At 36.0% G+C, this 24,785-nt stretch overlaps 1 protein-coding gene and 1 non-coding gene across 3 annotated transcripts in view; both read right to left on the bottom strand.

Moving 5' to 3' along the window:
- Positions 1-24,785, bottom strand: part of kirrel1b (kirre like nephrin family adhesion molecule 1b) — a 149,263-nt gene that overhangs the window by 79,784 nt on the left and 44,694 nt on the right. The gene's annotated exons all lie outside the window — the stretch shown is intronic.
- trnal-uaa lies at positions 8,243-8,325 on the bottom strand. Its single transcript has one exon. It is a non-coding gene; the product is annotated as a tRNA-Leu (tRNA).

Genomic DNA, 24,785 nt, shown 5'->3' with positions numbered 1-24,785 from the left:
AGAATTGTGTTGAGGGTTCTTTGATAGAGCTAATAGTTCAAAATCCAACGGAAAATGAAAGTTCAAAATAATTACTAATTATAGGTACGTGTTTAGAAATCAGAAACCTCGAAAGTTGTTTATCATTTATATACTTTTTATAAGGAGAATCAAAAGTTTTTTATTATTATTATAATTTTTTTTTTTTTACTGATCTAAAAATTATTGTATGCTACGTTTTATCCAGGATGATCTCAAAATCAAACAGAACAGCATTAAGATACACTCTAAAATCAGATCAGATCAGGTCAATATAACCAAAATATTGGTTGTATTTTATCAATCTCATTGGTAGTTATTTGTCCATAACTTGTTTTAACTTATTTGTTTTAACCATCTTTTGGTTAAAACAAACAATCTAATTTGGTGGGTGTTTTTACCTATCTATATTGGTAAAAGAGCAAACCAATACAAATTGGTCACTTTTACCAAAATGCTGCTTGATTAGTAAAGAGACTTTGACAACCAACAATCTTTCAATTGAAGGGCAAACTCCATCTAACTACATCTGCTGGAATTTAAAACTAGTTAATAATAATGTTACAACCAATCCAAGTTTACATTATGCCACGTTTAGCATGCTGTATATGCACACACCACTGCAACTGTTCTCTCTGTCCATAACTATTACACACTGCACTTGGATACAGCCAAACAGTTAGAGTAGTTAACCATTTGTTACCATTGTTTATTGGTTGTTTGGTTAAATTAGTTGATCCAAAACCAATCACTTGGTCAGTTTCTGACCAAATATTTGTTAATCTAACCAACAAAGGTTTAACCTACTAGCAGGGGCGGATCTAGAAAAATATTTATGGGGTGGCAAGAGGGGGGCAGGAATTTTTTAGGGGTGGCAACATATGGCATTTGTTTACACTGAATTTAATCACAGTTATCACAGTTTGGTGAGAATAGTATGTACAGTACTAGTGTTTCATGTGAAACAGTTCATATTAATAATACATCGTACAATGTGATCTCACTTAATAGGAGATAGAAGAATGATAACACTACTTCTAGAGGGGCCTTATGACAGGAAAGGTATTAAGGTAAGACACAGGTGCTGAGTCGCAGATGTGTGAGATTGACTGTCAGAGAGGCAGCTTTGCAGCATTTGCACAAGAAGAAACTATAGAAAGAAAAAGTTTCCCATCAGAGATCTATGGACTGAGCAGAACTACACAGTAGGAATAAATGGGTCAAGGCACCCGAACAAGGTACCAGACATCTATGTAATGTTTACTCTGAACACACATTTACCCCATTTGTTCCTCAGTAACTCGACATACAGCAGTTACGGCAACATGAAAGGGACATTTTATGCATGTAGATCTGCTGTAGATAGAGCTGTATATGGAGGACCAACTCTGCCATATTTAAAAATAAATACATAAATAAATAAATGCTCGATAAATAAATAAGCATACAATTAATTGCCACCAAAAATACAATCAACAAATAAATGTAATTAGAAATTATATTATAATGGCAGGCAGAAATGTTAAAAGGGCAGGCAGAAAGAAATAGCAGCGAAGAAATAACTAGGGTAAAAAAATACAAAGGAAGAATAAAACAGACAAAAATATGATAACATGCACATAAATAAATACTTAAAAATATAAGTAATTAAAAAATGAAGTTGAAGATAATAAATGACCAAAAAGTAAATAAGGTAAATATTAAAAAGGCAAAGAAATAAAGAAGCCAATTAAAAGAGTTATATACCTTTATGACTAGCTGTATAATTTAATTTCTACTTACATTAATTTGTTGTTTGTATTTTTGGTGGCAATTAATTGTATGCTTATTTATTTATTGAGCATTTATTTATTTCTGTATTTATTTTTAAATATGGCAGAGTTGGTCCTCCATACTGCTGTAACAACAAATCAACAAAAAGGCAGGTTCTGTATGTTACATCAAAATCTCCACAAATCTGAAAAGAAGCAACATAAAAATACATTTTGCTTGTGAGTAGGTTCATACGGGTCATTTCTGGATAGTTTCATATTATATATACAAAAAAAGAAACAACAACACTGCTTCATATTAAGCAGGATTCACACCAGTATCACATTCTTAACTTTTAACACTTTTGGTTTTATTAAAGGAAATATCAGATTTTCTCAGGTGCAAAACAAAATGTAACAGCTCTGTAAAGGCTCACCAGAGAGCATAACATAAAGTTAACATGACTATAACAGCTGAATGCAGTGATTTCCATGTTGCTCAGCAAAACGCTTCACAACTTTATTTAGATCCAATCCCTTTGTGCGTTTTGATTTGAGTAAAAACAAACTTGATTGTCTCTTTTCTGTCATAGTTGGCCGCAAATATGTCTTTATGAGCCTGAGACGTCAGGCCTAACTAACATCATAGTTAGAGAAATAACGTTCTGCAACCTGATTTTTATCATCTCAAAATCAGCATTGCAGCTATGCTAGCAACATTGTGCTCTCATTATGATTTTATTTCTCGATAGAAAGTTGATCAGTTTTTACCTGTTTCATCCCGTGTCTCCTCTCCCCATCACCCCTGGCTCCCTCGCTTTGCCCCATTCGGTTTTCAAAACAATCAGTCTCAGTCGCTCTCGCGTCATCTCGTGCTGCATTCACTGCAGTCCGACATTAGAAATTAGCGGTCGTAATTCTCAAATGATCCATAATTTATAAGCCTCGCCACCCCTACCGCCAACTGGGGTGGCAGCAGGGGTGGCAAGGCTGTCATTTAGGGTGGCATTTGCCACCCCATGCCACCCCAGTAGATCCGCCTATGCCTACTAGACTGGTTTTCCCAAAAAATCTATTCTTAGAGTTTACTCTGATGAAAAAAAGCAATGAGAACATAAAGCTGTGTACATTCTGGGTATTTTGCAGCTTATTTTCAGCTGACTTGTAAACAATGAGCAGCCTTAATGAGTTAATATGTTTAAATAATATAAAGGTTGATGCAGTAACTTTAAACTGTCAATGGCCTATACTATTTATAGCCCTTTACCAAGCATGGAAAGTCCAAAGTGTTAAATATTTCATTCAGTCATTCACTTATTTAGGTAGATGGTGGTAAGCTAGTTTCTAACCACAGCTGCCCTGGGACACACTGTAGGAAGCGAGGCTGCCATTACGCCCTTTAACCAGTGGTGGAAAATAACAAAGTGCATTTGATTGATAACTTTACTCAAGTACATTTTTTCATATCTTTTCTTTACTTGAGTAATTTTTGCAGGGGGCACTTTTACTCCACTACATTTCAAAGTCAGATATTGTACTTTCTACAACACTATATTATACGAAAAAGTACTTACAATAGAAAATTGTATTTGCATTTTTTAATGCTTAGTTTTAAATACACATAATTTTAAATACTTGAGTATTTTTTTTTAAAGTAAGTACTTCAGTACTTTATCTTGAGTAGATGTTTGACCGAGTAACTTTTACTTGAGTAAAGTAAGATTGGACTATGAGTATCAATACTTTTATTGAAGTACCACTGTTGGGTACTTTTGACCACTGCTTTTGACCACAGAAAGGAGGCAACGAGGGTAAATTGTCTTCCTCTAGATCAGGCATCCCCAAAGTCAGTCCTCGAGGGCCGCTTTCCAGCAGGTTTTAGAGGTTTCTCTGCTTTAGCTGATTCTGATGAGGGCAGTTCAGCAAAAGCCTGTTAATCAATGTAAATCATCAATGTAATCAATGTAAATCAGCTGTGCTGGATCAGGGAAACCTCTAAAACCTGCAGGAGAGCGGCCCTCCAGGACCAACTTTGGGGATGCCTGATCTAGATGATACAATGACAGAGAGACGTAGTGGAGAATAAAATTGACAACCCACCAGTTACAGGACAAAAGTTTAGGGTTCAAACACAGTTTAAATCTGCAGCTAAAGGATGCTGGGCTCCTCCACAGAACCTTCCTCACCATTATCAATGGTATAATAGTTTCTCTCTTAATGTTTACAGCTCCACAGTTTCTCCCTCAATATACAGTAGGTTAAGAGTCTGGGTATCTTCCTTTACGTCCCTCTATCTTTCACCCTCTCGCATCAGCAGCAGAATGTCTTCATTGACAGTTTTGCTTGACACTACCAGAGCCTTGTGAAATCTGTTCTTTCCTTTCTCATTCCACAAAACGTTCTGTCTTCAGTTTTAGCTCTTCAGCTAATTGGAATGTGGTAGGTGAAAGTCCCCATTCTTTCATTCACACCAGTTTACAGAACTTACTGACCGAAAATACCAATTGATATTTATTCAAAAAGATCTTGCTGGTAAAACAGAGTTATTGACAAAGCTGTCACTGTAGTGGCTTTGTCAAAAAATGACATTAATTTGATGCTGCTTTTTTTTTTTTTTACAACTAGCTTTCACAAAGTTGGAGCAAATTTAAATTGTATAGAATTTCTAGGGTTTAGACCTTAATGCGAACATTTAAAATATACATCTAGAGCTAATAAAGAAGGGAGTCTGTGTGTTCTGTGTATTTGCAAGCTGTGTCACAGCCACATCGTTAGTCACATCCTCTGTCTCCAACCTGGATGGCATTCCAGAGCAATGGTATCAAGTCAGGAGTAGATTAGTCATTATCCAAGTAACGACCTCAGTAAAGCAATGGTTGTGTGGTTTCCTCTTCAATAAGAATTGGTGATGTGAGCTCCACTGAGGCAGACGAGATGAGATTCTGCTGTGAAGTGAATCGTTGTAAGGAGAAATAACCTCGCTGTAGCTCCTGACGGCAGGACAGAAAAAAAAACCTCAGCAGCAAATGAGGGATACTTTAGTACTAATGATAATAGAAAACGGAGGGAAAATGGAGTGTGCTCTGCCACACAGATGTTCACGCTGTTTAACCTAATGGTTAATAAGTTACAGTGAATTTTCATGGAATTACTGCGGTGATGCTGCAGGAACCGGAACTGGGCCAATTTCCAGACAGAAAAAAAAATCCAATGTAAATGTCAAGTTATGTTTATTTGATGGCAGTTAAGAATTGCATTGCAAACCTTGACCTCTAGCTGAAAAAAACACTTTGCCTACACTGGAAAAAATCAAAATCTAGACTAGATAAGTCGTTTTTTCTTAAAATAATTGCATATGTTCTTGAATTGAAAAGGTAAAAGAGACCTTTTGACAATGGAACAAAAGAATTTACATTTGAAATAAGAAAAAAACAATTGCATTGTCTTATTTCAAGTGCATTTTTATCTAAATATCTTATTTTAAGTGTTAAAATACTCATTCCATTGTCAAATCATCTAATTTACCTACTCAAACGATCTAGAAATAAGTAAAAATGTCTTAAATTTAGTGTTTTGATTTGAGTAAATGAGATAGTATATTAGATAGTTTGACAATGGAATTAGTAGTTTTACTCTTAAAATAAATCAGGATATGAAACTTATACAAATAAAATGAAAAATCTTATTATATATTTCAACAATTCAGTTGTTTTTTTCCAGGAGGGAACATGAGGCTTACATTATGCATACAGGTTCAACTATATAGAGTACGTCTGACTCATAGGAAAGACTAAACATGTTTAAAATTCGGTCCTGATGAGCAAACTTATTTTATATCTGAACTTTACTCCCATTCCTTTTAAAATATTCCTTTCCACAGAGACTGCCTGACATTTTTCTTGCAGTTCCTACACTTCTTAATGCATATGTATAACAGCTGCATAGAGAGAGTGTGAAAGCTTGCCAAAGCCTTGCGTTGGAGGCCCTTTTTTGTGAAAACCTCACAGCGCTGAACCATTCAACATTCATCACTTTTTTTCTCTGATGTAACTGAAAGATACCTCAGCAACTACAGGCTTTGAAGATCTGCTTTTGGTACAGCAAAGAAAGTCAAATTTGAAAAGAAATCCCTTTCAGGTCTAATTTGGACGTCCTCAGTTTGAGTTTCACATTTGAGTTGCAAAGTTATGGTTTCAGTTAGCTCTGCGTTCCCTGCTTTCTACTTTACTGAATAACAATATACTCAGACAATATGAGCAAATGAGAACAAGAGAGATTTGGACTCAATATTCCAAAGAAATAACGAAAATATACTTTTATTAATGTAGATTGCCTGAAAAACAGATGTTGATCTGATACTTTAAGGGCAAAAGCCCTAAATGCTTTAATTTTTTCTGTTAATTCATATATCAGCATTAGTTTACTATTCCCTATAAATGCTCTGTTTTTCAAAATATGAGCTAATATTGATTTTCAGATTTTCTTCTAAGGACAGGGATGCTTCTTACAGTAATAATAAAGCTGAGATCTTCAAATTTTTCGAAGAATTCGCTTTTCAAGTTAATTCTGTGTATCCCAAACTGGTAAAGTTATTGATGTTTAAGATGGAAAATAATCTTGATAGTCTACCTATCTAAAGAGTAAGAAATAGCACAACTGTATCCCAACTGTATTGGATTTATTTTAACCGAGTTAAAATCAAGACTTTTTGAAATCTAAATCTGAGATGCCAAACATTAAGGCTCCAAAACAGTTAATAACTAAAAGTCCTACTATGATAAGATGTCGCCATTTGTGCAGGACAGTCCTGTTTTCTTTTTACTTCTGTCCCATTCCTGAATTTGAGTCGGTCAAATTTGACAAAATGTGAAATATATTTACAGGTGCCTCTCCTTACTGCAAACCAAGCAGAGCTATAATCATTGTAACAGAGCTACATAGGAACAGGTAAAGGATGATGGAAACTATGGTTAAAGTAAAGAGAAGGCAGTCACAACAAGAGGAACCAGTTATAGCTGGATGAGGATGTGACAGGTGATTTTTAGAGAGCTTTTTGTAAGTTTGCCAAAGTTATAATTAAATCTAAAACCATTAGGTGTGATACAAGCAACACTGTAAAATTGACTCACAAAGGAAATGCATAGGTCAAAAAGTCACCTATGTTCTGCATTGTCACTCATAAGTATCCTTTTTTAGATTTGACTTAAATTTGGACAACTTTGATTGTCATTTTGTATAGACAGTCTTTATGCAAAACTAAATTCCATTTAGCACAGCTTTTCAGACAGTAAATGAACATTTCTGTTCCATAAAGTGCAGCATTTGTTCATCTGCTTATAGGCTACAAGCTGATTCTCTAACCCCTAGAAGAAGTGTCCTAAAATAGGTGAATAGGTGAGCACCATGCCTTTGGATTAGTTTTACAAAATGTTTATATATATATTCCTTACATAAAATTAATAATCAGTTGAGCTTGATTGCTATAACACTGTACTAGATTTGTTTTGGTTATGTTAATGATGTGGGATAAATCCTGGTAACTCCTGCGCTGCCTGCACGAGAAAAAGTACCCTCTAGCCCTGCATCACAGCATTAGAAATCTAACAGCATTTCATTGGCATAGAAATGTGCAGCTGAGTGAGAAAAAAACCCCTGCAGTATTGTCTATCTCCTCTCCAACACACCTGAATCAAAGAGCTAAAATCCCTCATCAGCATGTCATTCAGCTCTGCAGAGGACCACTAACAAGCTATTCATGTTTTTCAGGTGTGTTGGAGAAAAGCCACATCTAATTGTTGCTGGATGGAAGCTCTTGTGCACTGAAGGTGGGGGCACCTCTGGATTAGGTGAACCAACTCAGAGATGTCATAAATACAACACATATGTGTCCTTTTAACATTTCCATAAGGGCTATGCAAATGTTGCTGCAATGGTCTGCCAATAGGATTTACTTAGTGTCTGTATGAGCAATGCAGATATTAAATCAGAACTGATCAGCAACACTCATCAACTTATACTTGGCTGTTAATAATATTTAAGTCAACTATATAATTTTTTTCATAGAGCTTGGAATCCAGAGGTTCTAAGTTCGATCCCCAACTCCCACAGACTACCACTCTGGGTCCCTGAGCAACACCCTTAACCCCACACTGCTCCCCTGGTGCCGCACAATGGCAGCCCGCTGCAACCCAAGAGGATGGGTTAAATGCAGAGGTACATTTCTCCAATGTGAGATCATAAAGTAAAAAAAAAAAAAAAAAAAATATATATATATATATATATATACTTGGTCCTTGGTCATTGCTTAGGGAGTCAGAGTGGCAGTCTGTGGGAGTGGGTTTTGAACTCACAACCTCAAGCCCTATGCTCTAACAACTAGGCCACCATTCCACTCAAAAAATTAGTTTCGTACTTATCTGCAAAAAATGTTGGATTTCAGGAAAGAAGACGGTTTCTATTAGATGTCACTGCACTACCAGGAGTGGGGTTTGAACCCACGAGGACATCTGTCCATTGGATCTTAAGTCCAACGCCTTAACCACTCGGCCACCCTGGTCATGGTCAAGGTCCAAATAATAATCTATATCGTGTGTTGAAGTCATATGTTGACTATTATTGGACTGTACTCGTCTATATCTGAAGCTGTTCTCAAGTTGACAATTGTTTTAAATATGAATATTTATGATACACAAGGGGAAAACAGCATACTGAACGGCTACACATGAAGCTGTGCAATCTTCCTATTTTTTGCAGCAGTTTATGTAAAGGTCTATGTACTGAATGCCTTTACATTGCCTATTGTTAAAAAAACATACTGTAGAAGACACAATGCATTCTAGCTTATGCCCCAAAACTAGCAATCATTTGTGTGTCCAACTGCTTTTGTCCTCAAACTGCCACAATGGCAAATTTGAGACAGAGAAGAAGGTTGGTTTTTAGTCTTTTAAGGAATATCACAATATTTTAAGGATAAAAAGACTACTGAGAGAAAATATCACATCAGAGTGGTGCTTCTACATCAATAAGTGATGTTGTAGTTTAAAATACCCATCGGGATACTGTAGTTCATAAGGCTGGCTATCATGACGACACTAATCCAGTATTTATTTATTACAGATTGATTAAATTTTCTGACTTTGTTACTGTAGATTTATAAACCTCAAAATTAAGGTATAAAACTAGAAATAAACAGAGATAAAAATACGTGTTGACAGTGAGGGAGGGTATAATTCCTGGTTAATCGAAATTTCAAAATCTTACGTGCTCAAATATTCAACAATGTACATTTCAGTAAGAGTTGTGAAAGTATGGAGAAAACTGTTGAATCAAAGCAATGTCCAAGCATGAGAGCATTCAGGGAAAAGGCCCAAACTGGTTTTCTTAGTAAAACATACTAGATGGAATAAGTGCAGTGAACATCAATAGGGGCTCTCAGTCACTGTAGATCGATGTATGTATATTTTTAAATGTATGGTTGTGTGGGAAATGTATAATAATGGATGAAAAAGAAGTCTCTAGGCACACCTGAATGTGTATATGCATTTTTAATGTACAGAAATGTGTTTATTTCTCTCAATTAATAGACTTCGGAGTAGAATGGTCTCATAAATGACGCAGGAATCTAAAGACTGCAGATGTTTAGGACAATAGCAGGGAAAGGGGGTAGAAATAAAAAACAAAAGCATTTAAAGAGAAGGTGGAATGGTCCATTCCATTATTTTACTAATTCTGCCCAAAAAGTATTAACTAAAATTTAAAATACGTATATCAACAAAACTATGCATTAACAAATTAACTATGATAACTTGCAGTAATATTTGATTTAAATATATGAATGGAGTAAAACTTTATTGATCTCACAATGGAGAAATACACTATTATTTAAACTTTTTAAAATACTGTTTATTGAACTGTGCAGACAAATTTTCTTTTGGAAAATGTCACTTTTCCTGTTTGTATCCTGTATCTTAAACAGTATATAACAGTTATTAAATGATGACATTTCTTCTTCAGATGTTATTCCTGCCTTGTTTTTTCCATAAAGCCAGGAGCAAAGTTTTTACATCCTCTGCACCACAATTATGATAAGCTTTCAGCAAATAGTTTAGTTTCTGACATTTTTTCTTTTTCACATAATTAAAGTTATTATATATAGAATGTAAAGAAGTTTTTTCTGGATGTAATTTTCGTAAATATGCGCAGATTTTCATAACCTCCTTCTAATAAAAGAAAAAGGTCAACTTAGTTTTTCACAAATTTTGCACATGCAAATAAATTCCCTTTAAAACAGGACCTAAAGCAGTATTACTCATGTTAGAAATGTTATCTTTGTGCTCTGTTAGATGCAAACTGACCTGTGTATTTCTGTTGCCTTATATGGGCATGCTGTTGTCTGGAGCGGGATAAAGGAAGCTGAGATTTTTAAATTTTGGGAGCATAAGATGAAGTCTAAGGGGTGTATCTTTAGAGGATATAGAAGAAGACTTAAATTTGGGGCTGGGTTTCATTCAGCTTATGGAGGAGGAATGTATGATTTGCTCAAGATCAAATGTTTTGTTACAATTAATTGGAATAAATTCTGTTAAAATGGTTTTTCCTTTTTTTAAAATGATTTTTTAATATTACTCCCTCATAAAAAACAGGACCGGGTTCAGACACTTGTCTCATAGCCTTTATCCATTTTAAGCCTACTCTGTAGAATGCTTTAAAACCTATTATAATTTGGTCATTTTGTTGATAGTTAAACGCAATAAGAGTAAAGTTCAAATACGAAAGCAGGCACTGGATTTTCAAGTCGAGTGCAATTGAAAAAAACTGTTTTCATGTTTTATCTACCCAGTAAATACAAAATCAATGTATCTTTGCATTATACACGGTTCACTTTAAATATTTCACTCTCAACAAGCCATTTTGCAAATTGAGAATTCTGTGTACTCTTGTGCCCATTTGTGCATCTATTTGCATGTTTCTGAAAATAAGCTAATTCATCCTACCTACCTCTTGAATTTCGTGCATATATGCAGATGTACATTACTGGAGTGTTGAACAAATGCATGACCCAAAAATACACTGATTGGTCTGAGCAAGGGGGGGTGAGGAGGAAGAAGGGGAAGAGATATTTACTCATGTGCATGTGTGCCAGTCAGTAGGGGTTCATAGAAGGAGGAGGAAAGAGAGAAAAACATAGATTGAAGTTCGAAATGTTTGTTCTCTCCCCACTTGTCCCACTTACATGTCCCTACGGAGTCCTAAAGAAGGAAGGCAGAGTGATTCACGCGGGGTGTTCATGCTCATGTGTTTATTTGTGTGTGTGCATACATGTAAAACCTAAAAACCCAACCTCAAACAGAAGAGAAGAGAGACAAAAAAGATCAGGATAAAGAGACGGATTGAAATAAACAGACTGACAGCAAAGACAGGGAGTGATAAGACAAGAAAGACATGAATTGAGGAGGGCATAAAGTTAAAGAGGAAACAGACACTCATCCATGAGTGCATATACACACAGGCATGATTGACAGAGACCGATGGGCACGCCTACACAGGAAAAAAAAGATGAGGGGAGAAAGAATGACAGAGGGTAAAGAGAAGGCATGAAAGAGACACAGTGATCCACATCTGGACACAAATCAAAGCAGACAGCAGAGAGACAGACAAGAAGACGGACAGACAGGAGGGGACAAGGAGCCATCAGTAGCTCGGTTTGTGTGCTCGTCCTCAACTGCTCTCTAAAACCCGTTCCAACCAACGTCTTGGTCAAAGTGATGACCCATGACCATGCTGACTTTGGTGTTAGATTTGCTTGCAGCGTGCCCAGACAGCGGTGACTCATTAGAAACATCCGCTCCAATAAGAGCTGTTACATTAGCTGTTGTAAAACTCTCAGGCCGTTTCTTAATATGTGTACTTGTGCGTTCTCATGTGCTTGTGTAACGTCATCAGCCTCAGCCCTAGTACTATTCCAATTCACAAGAACACAAAGACAGAGAACGGACAAAGTCCCCGGATGTTGTTCTCGCCCCTGCTTCTTTACCCAGCGTGCATCAGAGAAGACTAGTCCGTTCTTGAGATTGACATCTGTCCCAGCATGCACTGCGGCAGCAGGGGTGCCTATCTCCAGCTGTCTACGGTGAGAGGCGGGGTCCACCCTGCACAGGTCGCCAGACAATCATTGGGTAACACAGAGACAAACAGGACAAACAACCATTCACGCACAGACTCACACCTAAGGAGAATTTAGAGAAGCCAATTAAACTGACAGTCATGTTTTTTGGACTGTGGGAGGAAGCCAGAGTACCTGGAAGCTCAGGAAGAACATGCAAACTCCATGCAGAAAGATCCTGGGCCGAGAATTGAAGCCAGAACCTTCTTGTTGCAAGGCAGCAGTGCTTCTCACTGCGTTACTGTGCAGGCCCACTTTGGGCCAATGAAAGTTAAAGTTCAATAGAACTTTCAAGCTCAAATATCGATTAATGTGAATGCAAGACTTAACATTTCAGTCTCTCCAGGAAAATTCAGCACATTTCTACTGAAAAGACAGAACAAGTATAACTTGTCTGGAAGGGATGCTCAGAAAAAGCAGACTGTGTAGAATAGGACAATATGACTTCATTAATTTTCCGGATTATAATAAATAGACTTAAACTCAACCTTATTTATCCCCTGGGTTTACTCCTGCAGGAAAAATATGGAAGTTGGAATTTGGAAATCCCCCAATGTCTGCGTTAGTGTATTACAAAGTAAAAAAAACACAAAATACAAGAAAAACGAAACACATGCAGCATCAACACATAAACCTAAAGGTAACTTTTAAAGCATGGGGTTGGTGCAGTGATCATTCAGGCTTGTTCAGGAGCCTCAGGAACAAGGTATCTTGTGCTCACATAGATAGCTCTGATTCACAATTTTTTCTAGACTAAGAAGTAAAGTTATCTTTCCAACAGTTACCGTTTGGACCATACTGGTTTGTAAAACAAGGATTGATACAAAATACAGTAAATCCCAAAAAAGAAAATTAAAAACAATCCACTGGACGTTGTTTCCAAGTTTGAAGACGTTTCGCTTCCCATCCAGGAAGCTTTTTCAATTGAAATGTCAGGAATAGCGAGGTTTTATACAGTAGAAACAAAGTTTTAAACCAAGTCCAGTGGATTGTTTTTCATTTTCTTTTTTTTTTTTTTTGGAATGACTCTGATCTGGATGACTGAGAATATTCTCCAGCATACAGCATTAAATTTGTTACAAACAGAGCTGGAAAAAAAAAGAAACAACAACACTGAAGAGTTTAGAATGGCCTAGTTAAACCTCAACCTGACTCAAATTCTGCAGAGGGATCTTAAAATAAGATACAAAAATATTACTTTATTACTGGTTTCTATAAAAATGAATCAGCAGCATGTTCACAAGGAATTTGCAATAGAATCAGTGCCTTTCCATTGCATCATGCTTTTCTGTAGGCTTATGAAATATCGATGCAATTCTGCAAACCCAGAGAAGCAAATAAAGATACTAAATCTTTTTTAATGTTCATTTTTCTTTAAAAATGTTTTTATTTCATGATTACAGTACCGTTTTGACACTTTTATTTCATGTATCCTTCTTCATTCTGTATTTGAAGACACTGATCGTTCTCATAGTTTTGTAAATTGCTTTAAGTAACATTTATAGGGATGCTGCCCTATATATAATAACCAATGCAGATTTATTGTAATTTCAATAATATCTGGAATGCAATAGAAATGTCTTTTTTATATCTTTATATACGTACATGTTTGACGTATGTATGATGACGTTTCATCTTCTTTTGCAAAACAGATTTTTTTCTACAGCACAATACACACCACAGCACATCACTTTCCTCCTCTTTTTAGATAAGTAAAAACTTTACCAGAAACTCTGAAAAACTCCACAAAGCTTTAATTCTCTCCCTCTTTCTGCCTTCTGGTGTTTCTCTGTCATTTCCCCCATTTTCTTCTCTCTCCAGCTTGCTCATTTCAGTTTCTTTCCTAACTACTCCTCTTCCTCTGTTTTCCTTTCCTCCTCCCTCATCTCTCTGGAACAGTTTTAATTAGCTGGTAGCCTGAGGTCAACCTCTGCTCCTCCACATCAGCTCACACCCCCACACACATGGTAGATTCGCTTTTCATGGGCACATTGCTGTGCCTTTCTGTGTGTATTTGGGTTATGACAAGCAGAATTGATTTCTGCCACTTTATTCTAACATCAGATAAGTATACCAATGTCTGCCTTAATGTTGAGTTCAGGAACTCCCATGATGTTGAGCAGAAATATTTAATAAAGTTTACGTCTGCGTCGGTAAAACTCAGATTTTAATAGACTGAAAGATTTGTGTCTATAAGTGTGTGTGTCGGATTTTTGATTCTGCAGATCAGAGTAAATAAAAGGTTGCTCTTTTAAATCGGTGCTGTGTGTGGGTGTAAATAAGAACATAGACAACAGATATCTGGAGATTCTTGTGACATTAGCAGAGGCACAGAGGAGGTGCATCAGATCCATTTTGTATTGCAGATAAATAGACACAAACCACCAATATGTCTTTAAGATACAAAATCTAAGATTATACATTCAGTTTGATTAAATTTTTCATCAAGTTTTTTTTTAGATCGAATTAAAAATAAATTTTTTGAGAAAAGTGGCTGCAGGGAGAAATTAAAATTAAATTCGTAGGGAAACTCCTGTTCCAACCGTTGTATTTCCGAATTCTTCCGAGTGGTCCCCGACTTTACATGAGTGAATAAAGTGAATGTGATTGGTTGATTATCAAAGGGGCAGGATTGTTGTGGCGGATCGGAAGGTTCACAAGCAAGTTTGGTTGTAGCCAGTTTGTCGAATGCATCTAGCTATCCGGTTAGCAGCTTAGTGCTAGTAGGTTCCCAATGGGAAATTTCATTGGGACCAAGTAGCACTAAATTGGTGACTTAGAAACGACACTGTCAAGGAACGCTACGGACAGAGGAAACATGCAAGAGGAGGAGAGTTTAGTGTCGGAGGTCGTCAATGAGTCTCCTCAATGGTCAAAGAAATTATTCTCATTTCTTATTTCAACCTTTGCGTATATTAGCTGCGACATATGAATCAAGACCAGAATCATGACCGGAAAAATTAGATTGACAGACGACCGTTGATTGATGATTTGCCGAATTTAGGTGTACAAGCTGACATATAACTGGCCTGCATAAAATAATGACTACATGTTTAAGCCAGAATGATTTGAAATTTAAATATGATTTCTCTACGACTTTAAATCAGCAGGTTTGGTCTAGAGGACTCTGTATTCTAAAAAAGCACTTCTTTGCTCCCTGATACAGAGTCATGGGACAATCTGTGAGTGAGTGCGTGCTTTACACATGCTGATACATTTGTCTGTTTCTGTTTTTATGCATTCTTGATCTTAATTCACTTCCAAAGGTCTGCATATCTTTCGATACACTTAATCTCTGGCCATATGTGTGCCAGCAGTCTGGGCACGTGTTTGCTCCTTACAGTGAGTCTCACAGACAACAGAAGGTTTTTCATTAGATAAAGTATGAAGGAGGCAGCAGAGGATTTGAAGGAGTCTGGTGGGAGGAGATCCCAGTCACAGGACTATCAGCAGGGAAACAACAGTTCAGAGCGAAGGAACATCCAAACACTTAGGGAACACATGCAGTCGACTGTTTACATGCTGTATACATGGATAACACGCTTTTAAAATAACAAAATCAAAAACAAACAAAAGGTTTGAAGATGAGTTCTGCTTCAGCAAACTGTGCCTAAAAGCATTTCTTAAACATTTCACATTTTACCATATAAAACTACAAACATCACTGTATTACTTTCGTACCTTAAGAAATACATAGACCAACTTTAAACAGTTTATAACAGTCAAGTAACTAAAAGAAAAAAAAACAAATGTACCTAGTCCAAATTCTTTGTTTTTACTCACTTTGCACATGAAGACACATTACTTTTCTGTAATTTGTCTTTGTACATAGATCAAGCTTGGTGAATTGAAAGTATCTATAAGTAGACATTTAAAGGAAAATTCCGGTTTTTAACACTTTTAGCCCATTTTCTGTAGTGTCCAGGATGAAATCGAATGATCGACACCAAAATTTTGACGATTGGTCCTGTCTCTGCTATTTGGCTCATTCAGAATCCCCCCAGGCTGCTTCAGAATGGCTTGCATAGTGCATGTCCGATAATGTCCTTAAAACAACCTTAAACGTTCTTTTTTTAAAATATGCTACTCACCGGGTCGTCAGCGCTGTTCAATGACGTTCCAAAAAAAGTTTTGTGAAGAAAAACCGTTCCTGTCTTGTTTTATTTAGCATTTTTTAAATCCCAGAACTATTTTTTACGATACAACACAACCGTTTATAAACTTCCGCTTCCTGTTCGAATCTGAAGCGTTGCACACTCCAGACCACTAGTTGGCGACGGTATCCTCTACCGTCAAACTCAAAGTCCAATATGTCCTCCTCAAGAATCCACCTTTCGTATTCCATTTTCAGAGTTTTTTAAAGTGTTTAACAGAGACATTAGCACCTCGACGTCGGAGTACACAGAGTGAAGCAAAAACACTTGGGCCTTGTGAAAAGACTACAACTAAGTGTAAACAGGCCCCATTTCCGTTTCCGGTGGCGGAGGGATATTGACTATTCCAACAGAACTCAATGGGATTTACAAAATGCTAAATAAAACACAACAGGAACGTTTTTTCTTTACGAAACTTTTTTTGGAACGTCATTGAACAGCGCTGACGACCCGGTGAGTAGCATATTTTAAAAAAAGAACGTTTAAGGTTGTTTTAAGGACATTATCGGACATGCACTATGGAAGCCATTCTGAAGCAGCCAAGGGGGGGATTCTGCATGAGCCAAATAGCAGAGACAGGACCAATTGTCAAAATTTTGGTGTCGATCATTCGATTTCATCCTGGACACTACAGAAAATGGACTAAAAGTGTTAAAAACCGGAATTTTCCTTTAAGGTTTTTCCAAAAATCAATTGGTTTTATATTTGGACTTTGACTACGCCATCTAATAAGCCAAGATCTAAGCCCTTACATTTTAGTTTTGGTTGTTCATGTTGGGCTGTGGTGTTGAAAAGATGAAACTCCAGCAAAGTCTCTGGCTAGTGTTTCTTCTATAATGGGTCATATATTTCCCTATATTTCCATTCTGTCATGTCTGTGCACTTTTAGTGTCACTGCTAAATAAAAGCATGCCCCCATAGCATCATGCTGTCTCTATCAACATTTGCCTTGGGTTAAGTCTCAGGTGTATGGTTAGCAAAGTCTCAGGTGTATGGTTAGCAAGATTTAGTGAAGCAGAAAACTCAGGGGCCCATTTTACAAAGCAGGTTTACTGAAAACTCTTAACCCTTTTAATCCTGAAATCAGGGAAACTGAGTTTCACAAAGAGAGTTTACTCAAGCTGTTTCTGTTACCATAGCAACATCTTCCCCAGAGCTAAGCTTGTTGGGAGCAGGTTTTCTCCAGTAAACTCAGTGTTCTCTGTCTCCGCACTACTTAAAGCAAATCATGTTGTTATGTTTTCCGTTTTCCTCACCACAAACATCCATTAGACAGATAGGTTGTTAAAAACATAAACATAGCATGTCCTTTTGGTGAGAATTCAGTTAAAGAATGATCAGCATTAATGGTGAGGGTTCTCATACTGTGCATTGATGTCTCTTATATTTAGAAAGTTATATTTATGAGTGCTAAAGTTTCACCTTATCTGTCCTCACATTTCACAGACACAGATGTCTTTAATAGATATTTAATAGAACCTGATATCAGTAAGAGAACATTGATGTGTTTGATACTAAACAACATTATAGAAAACCACTGCACAGTCAAAAAGCATCAGTCCCATAGAATGGCTTCAGGCTGTGTCTCCTCTACCTTCCAGCAGGTTGCTTATGGCTGATAATATGCAGCTTATCACTGAAAACAGCCACTACATCTGTGTCTAAAACCTTACATTTAATTTACTATTTACATAATTTATAGTTTTTATCTACTTTATTTACAATATATGTTTTTTCATTTTAAAGCTTTAATCTGAATTAATTCCACATGTTTCAGTCACTTGGATTTAATGTAGTGATTAAAAACAACTCAGACAGTTCAAAGATTTTTTTGTTTTAAGTTTGTTTAACATGAGCAACATGCTGATCTTTTTTAGAGTACATGAAGAACAACAATTTTTTTCACATTACAAATAAATAGACAAATTAATTCAGCAGGAAAAAATGAATAATCTTAGGGTAATGATTAGGATTAATTCGGTGATAAACTATTGAGCCTACTGGTAGGTACTGCAGGAATCTGAAGTCATTCTGTTGGCATGATAAACACTATTACTGTGTTATTTACTGTGTAATGGAAGTTTTTATTCTTCATCTTCACCTGCTGACAAATGATTGCACCTAAATATAATACATTGATCCACTACCATTCAAGAAATAAATTAGTTTTCCCTGTAACGTTATTGTGGTCACAACAGACTATGGCAGGCCGTGTAGATATGTAATAGTTTGGCTGAATGTGTATTTCTGATATCTGAAATACAATTTTCCTTGTGTTTTTAAATCATGTGAATAACAACCTTGATGATTTTAGGCTTTATGATACAGGCCTCTGCTCTGGTCTAATCTAAATGGATGTGACTAGTGACTCCAGGGATCCGTTTCACAAAGCAGGTTTAGCAAAGTCAAACTTAAATCCCCAACCGTGAATTGATTTAGTCTAAGGTTGGAAATTCTGAGTTTTCAGTTTCATAAAGGCTGCTGTGAGTTAATCAACTCCAGTAGGTCCAATCAGAGTTGAGCACGTGTGTAACAAGTATAAAAAGCCATTATTAGTGGAGCCACCATGAGCACAGACAAGAGAAGACTAGAAATTTTAATGCAGAAATGAAAGAAATAAATAGAGAATGTGTTTAAAAGATGTAAAAACAGTGCTGCTGCTGCAAAGGAGAGGAAGACGGCGAAGTAGAAGATTGTTGCTCAAATTAATGTGTAAGTTCATGCTGTACATAGTCTGTTATAGCGGACCGTTTTTACAATTATTAGAAGGAGATCCAATCACACTCCTAGGCTGAACTGCAATAACAGATTTTCAAAATTAAAGTTTTGTACCAGAAACCACATTTCGGACGGTAAAAAAAATATTGTATTTTAAATGTGTTATAATTGTACTATTAACTTTTATATAACTAGAAATGTTAACACAATTTAAAACTCAGTGTTTCCCTGATTTCAGGTTTTGAAAACTTAAAGTCTTCAGTAAACCAGCTTTTTGAGATGGACCCCTGATAACCCATGGTTGTTCTGAAAAAATGTAAGAAATGAAACTATTCTGTAATACATTTAAAAGACGAGAAACACAAGAAAGAACAGTACATAGAAAGTAGAAAAGAATTAAAAAACGTGAAAATACATACATTTCTGCATATATTTGGTATTTGATCTCATGCGTCATTGTTCAACCCTAAAAAAATCCCTTTGGAGAGCAAAGTACTATGAAGCCATTTAATATTTTCCATTGGACACAAAGAGGATCAAGAAGAGGATTTTACAGAGGGCTTCACAGGTTTAGGGACAGAGGGTAAAATCTGATCTGGTTTGGATTTCTTTGCATTGCATATTATTATGGTTTTCAGCAAAAAAAAAGTAAAAAGCATATTATTGGCATAAACAGTATGACGGCACTGTGACTCCAAGGAAGAACAATGAGGGTTTCATTATCAAAGAAAAGAAAAAAAAAAAAAAAAGGGATAGAAAATACGCTGAAGCACAGATTTAATCCATCTAGTATCCCTAACTAAAGAGGCAAAATAAATCATTTTTAATATAAGGCACAGTACAGTCTTATTTGGATTTCCTAGTGTTGGAATTCAAAGGAAAACATTTTATAAACGTATATTTTTTCTAATATCCAAATAGGGATATTTTACATAACTTAATAAAAGTAATATAAAAGAAACTTCTACGGAAATGTAATCAATAACTGGGTTGGAAGTCACAGCTCTCAACACAAAGAAATAAATCTCATTATTCAAGCCTGTCTAGTTCTTGAATACCAAGTACTTTCTTTCTTACTGCAGTAAGTGTTCTCACATGTACCTAATCTTTCACCTCATTTCACAAATGCTTTTCCCCTCACTGCTCAGATAAACTCATTTCAATGTTTACTTGCAGAACTTTTTAATGCAAAGGCAGAAAAAAACTAACCTAAAAACCCTGTTTGATTTCAAGCAATCACAAGTGTATCTCTGCCTGCACTAGTAAAGCGTTTCAATTAAAAACCTCAGAACAATGTAAAGTTTAGTTCCTTTCAAAGAAATTATACAACTTTAGCAGTTTTTATTTTTTATGTTGTGAAACAACACTATATAAATAAACTGAATCGAATCATGCCATCAATGTTACTGTATGTACGTCCCTGGTACGAGGTTTTCATACAAGGATCATCATATGAATAAATGTGGACTTCTGGTGATGCAAATAATAAATTTTTTTCAGGGGACTAATAATACCACCATGGGCTCAGTGGATTTTAAAAAACAAATATGAAGTCATTGCGTTATCACAAATCACAGATGTAAGACTTTATTACCGCCACTGTTCCCACCAACCTCAATAAGTTGTTAAATTCATCCTGATATTGTTTCTATCTTAGTCAGTTAAATAACATGCTGCTGTCATTCAGCATCTCTGATGTTGCTGCTATTTTCAAATATCCATCATTGTGAAAACATTTTACAGTACAATATTTATTTTGTTTAATTTTTTAACTCTTCACTATTATGTTATTCTTATACATTATTCTAAGTTCTGCATTTATGTGACTACTTTTTCTATAATCTTTTTGCTGCTGTTAACACAAGAATTTACCCTTTGTGGGACAATAAAGGGATTTCCTATTCTATTCTATTGTAAGTTTTCCAATCCAAGGTCAAATATTTGGATAAATATTCCAATGCAATCCAAAGCTAAACTAAAAACATCATTTTGTTTTTCAAAAGCCTATTGTGCAATTCTGGCTGAATATCTCTTCCATCCAAAGATGCTAGAGTTATTTTTTATTTTTTATTTACCAGGTGTATCTTTCAGGCATAGTTTATATGTTTATGTTTTATATTTTTATACTATATTGTGGTAGCATACTATGATGCTACAGTACCACCACCATACTTGTCAGTCTGTAAAATATTGTCAACTTTGTAAGCTTAACTCAGCTTCATCAAGCATACTTCTTATTAATGGCAAAGTGGCACAATCTTTACCCTTTCACATAAAATTAGGTAAGAAGTAAGTACAAAGTAAAACCTGACAAGCGGTATATATTAACAGCTGGATTGCATATTTAATGCAAAAACACATCTGGACTGCGACTAAGCAGTTTGTAATGCAATGTAACATTGGAGTGTGCAACATTCTTCCACTAACACTCTGAGGATCCTCCATTTATAATTCCTTTATGGCTATTGCAGAATCAAAGCTGTACACATAGGTTCACACTATTGCATATTTCATTGTTTATGGCTGAGTCTTGATTGTAAAATGTATGTTGAGATGTTTTACTTGTGTTTTATTTTGACTGTTTTTAGAACTGCAAAGTGTGTTGTGGTGCAAATGCAATGTATAAGTGACCCCTTTTTTTTAAATAAATATACATAAAGGTTTATCAACTTTATTGTTTTGTTCTTTTATCCATTTTTATCACCCTGCTTGTAGGACAACGGGTGGAAATGAGCCTTTGGCTACAACCTGGCATGTTTACATTCATGTGTTTTTTATGTGTGTTCATTAACATGCACTGTCCCAATCAAATAAGTTAATTAAATAATAATATTAAAATAAAAAAATGTGCAAAATGACAATACAGACATCTGGAATTTGAAGGCAGAAAATGTATCCTTTATCTGTGATTCAGAAACGGATGTTAGACACATTTTATGCATTAAACTCTGCTTTAACCTTTTATTCTATAATCCTGGTTCAATTCTTAATAGCTCATGTGTGCTGTGCTACAACGGCTTAATAGGCTGACTTATAAAAGACATTTTTAGTTATTTAAATCTCTGTGTATTTAAGAAGATCCACAATAAAACCAAACCAATTCCGCTTTTAAATGTTACCTACGTTTAAACAGCCTAAAGTGGAAGATATAAAGCTGTAAATGTATATTAAAAAAAGATTTTTCAAACTTTTTCCGGGTTTATCAGGAAGCAATTTATCATAGAAGTATTTTTTATATATCTTCTGTGCTCCTGGCATTGACTACAGTTTTCAAGAACATTATGTAAATGTTACATTCTTTATCTATATTATATTTTTATCTACTGTAAAAATTTAAAAATAAACATTCTATTTTATAATGTAAAATCACAATTTTAAAAATAATTAACCAGTAAAAATTTGGCAGTAAATTTGTTTACAAAGCATATGATGACTTTAAAATATAACGCTATGCACAAAATACAAAATGTAGAATCCATTTAAAGCTACAGTGTGTAATTTTCAGCGACATCTAGCGGTCAGACTGCAGACTGCAGCAACATGAACGTCTCCCCCCCACCGCTTCTCCCCCCCAACAGTACGGCGAGCGTTACGGGACAAAATGTCTTCCACGACGTCCGCATCACCTACCTTCTCAAGTGATGAGGTTTGTTTACATAGATAATTTTACAGATAGTATTTCATTAGTCTGTGTAGGGTATAGATTTCATGTAGACTTAAGATAATAAATATACCCGTTATTTTTTCTACATCGTTGTGACGTTTTGGTGAGCTGCTTTGCATGGTGATATAAACAGACTAAGTAATTGTAGTCATTAGTTTAACAGCGAGATTGTGTTCGCTGGAAGAATATATATTCCCCGTTTACAGAGTCCAAGTCATTTTGGTGGCACGGGGGTTACAAGGCAAGGAAGAGGGAAAGGAAGAGGGCAGAGAGGCCGGGGTGAGCGTGCAGCTGGGGCCAGGCGAGAGAGGGGAGCCAGCGGGGTGAGAGCAGAGGAGGAAAGGCTTGAAGATCTCCAAAGGAGCCGGAGAGAAGTAACCGAGGTATATATCCAGAAAATTATTTTACAGAAAATTACTGAATCATTACCTGTGAAACGTCAGGGACGTTGCTGAATACGTATACTGGAGAGGAACAGCATCATCACGCAGCATGTTATTGTTTTAGACAGGTCTGAGCATCCTGTACTCCAAAAACTGCAGTGATATTAGACAATTGTGTGTATAGGATTAATTACCTGTCCAAGAGAAAACTGGCAACTTGAGCGTCACTTTGAAAACCTTTTTCCTCCATCAGTGACTTCCATCGTGTAAATGCCGTGCCAATGTTGATCCGTGTTTTTTGTCGTTTCTTGTCACTCTTGCGTTTATTCTCGTCGTGTTTCCGCTTCTTAGATGACGGGGGTTCGGTGTCCGCCGCTTTTCGTTGTGATACAGAGTAGGCATGATCCTCCATTAGTCTGATGTTTGGCCACACAGTGCCAAACAGTTTGCAAAGTCACTCACGCCTGCCGCCTTGTTTACCTTTCTTGTTACCGAGGCGCAGTATACCTGCTTCTTCTTCTTCTTTGGTTTCAGGCAGACTAAACGCTTCTCAGGCATAATACTGCCATCTACTGTTCAGTACCGTCTCAGTTAATCTCTCTCAATTTGCCGTAGTTATTTTCGAGCGTCATGGGAGATCTCGCAATCGCTAGTTTGTTGCCTCTGCGCTGCCGTAGCGCAAAGATGTCAGCCTCCATGGCTGCGAGACCCGCTCCTATGTAATTATAAATAACGAATTCTAAGGCAACGCAAATGTTATGGTTAAAAGGCTGAGCTCATAGGTGATGATAAATAACATAGTTATGTATAATATATTAAATTTCTGAATTTATATGCCTGTAATTATTACACACTGTAGCTTTAATTCATTGGCTACATAAAAACCTTTTTCTATCTGAGAGTGCTCTGACTGTTTTCTTAGACAGTGAAATGAAATCTCTTACAACCAGGATTGCTGTGCATCCATGGCATTTGTTCAAGGCCTGCCTAAGCCTCTGAGTGACTCACTGACTCAACTGACTTGGCCTGAATCCTACCAGGAAATTGTTACAGGGTGATAGTGGATAAAAAAAGAAAAGAAAAATTACATTCTCCTTTTTTTCTTCTAAGTAGATTCAGTTAATGTGGTGACAACACAGCAAAATAAGTCTGCAGGAAGTCTGGTTGGAAGATTCATCAAATGAACTACGATCAGGATTTAAACTAAAGAGAAGAAAAAATGCTCCTGAATCAAAGGTTTCTTCAGAGAAAACCACCAACTGAAAGTCACAGTTAGATTTTTGATTTAGATTAGATTGTTGTCTCAGTCAGTTTAAAGTATAAAGTTCTTATTCATATAGAGCACCAACCATTAGTTTCGTGATACATCAGTTTTTTTTGTATCAGATTGATATCAATGCTTATGTTGAACTTGCTAAATCACTCAGCTGACAGTCTGGCTCCTCTTTAATTTTTTACAGTGCTTTTCCGCTTCAGGATTGCAGCTTTGGTAGGGCGAAAGCAAAAATGAAAATGCAGTTCAACTACCGACAATCATCTCTGATCTTATGATTCATGTTAACAAATACATTAGACAACAGTGAGTATTTAGAGCCTTTATTGGTACATGGAGAAAACAACAAGCAGGAGTTGATGTTTTTATAAGGTGGTTAGTCTACCATAAAAACTCCCCTAATATAGCAACATGCCAATATACAATAAGATGGCTAACGAATCTGTAAATACTTAATATTTATTAATAAGTGTTCATTATGCATTAATTAAGGATGAACACAAGACAAAATCAACCAGGTTCTTGCCAGTATTGCGTTTTTTTTTTATTTCAGACTAAATTACAACCTAGCAGGCAAATTAGCATTTGCAAATACAATGTGAAGCATGCATAATATATTGAAAGTACAATAAACACCTATAAAGGAGTTATAGTATAGGGCG

This window comes from Cyprinodon tularosa, unplaced genomic scaffold (genome assembly GCF_016077235.1).
Source record: "Cyprinodon tularosa strain WSP-4 unplaced genomic scaffold, ASM1607723v1 ctg102, whole genome shotgun sequence".
NCBI classification, from domain to species: Eukaryota; Metazoa; Chordata; class Actinopteri; order Cyprinodontiformes; family Cyprinodontidae; genus Cyprinodon; species Cyprinodon tularosa.
The sequence above is the reverse complement of the archived record's forward strand: the minus strand, read 5'-3'. Positions and strand labels throughout refer to the sequence as shown.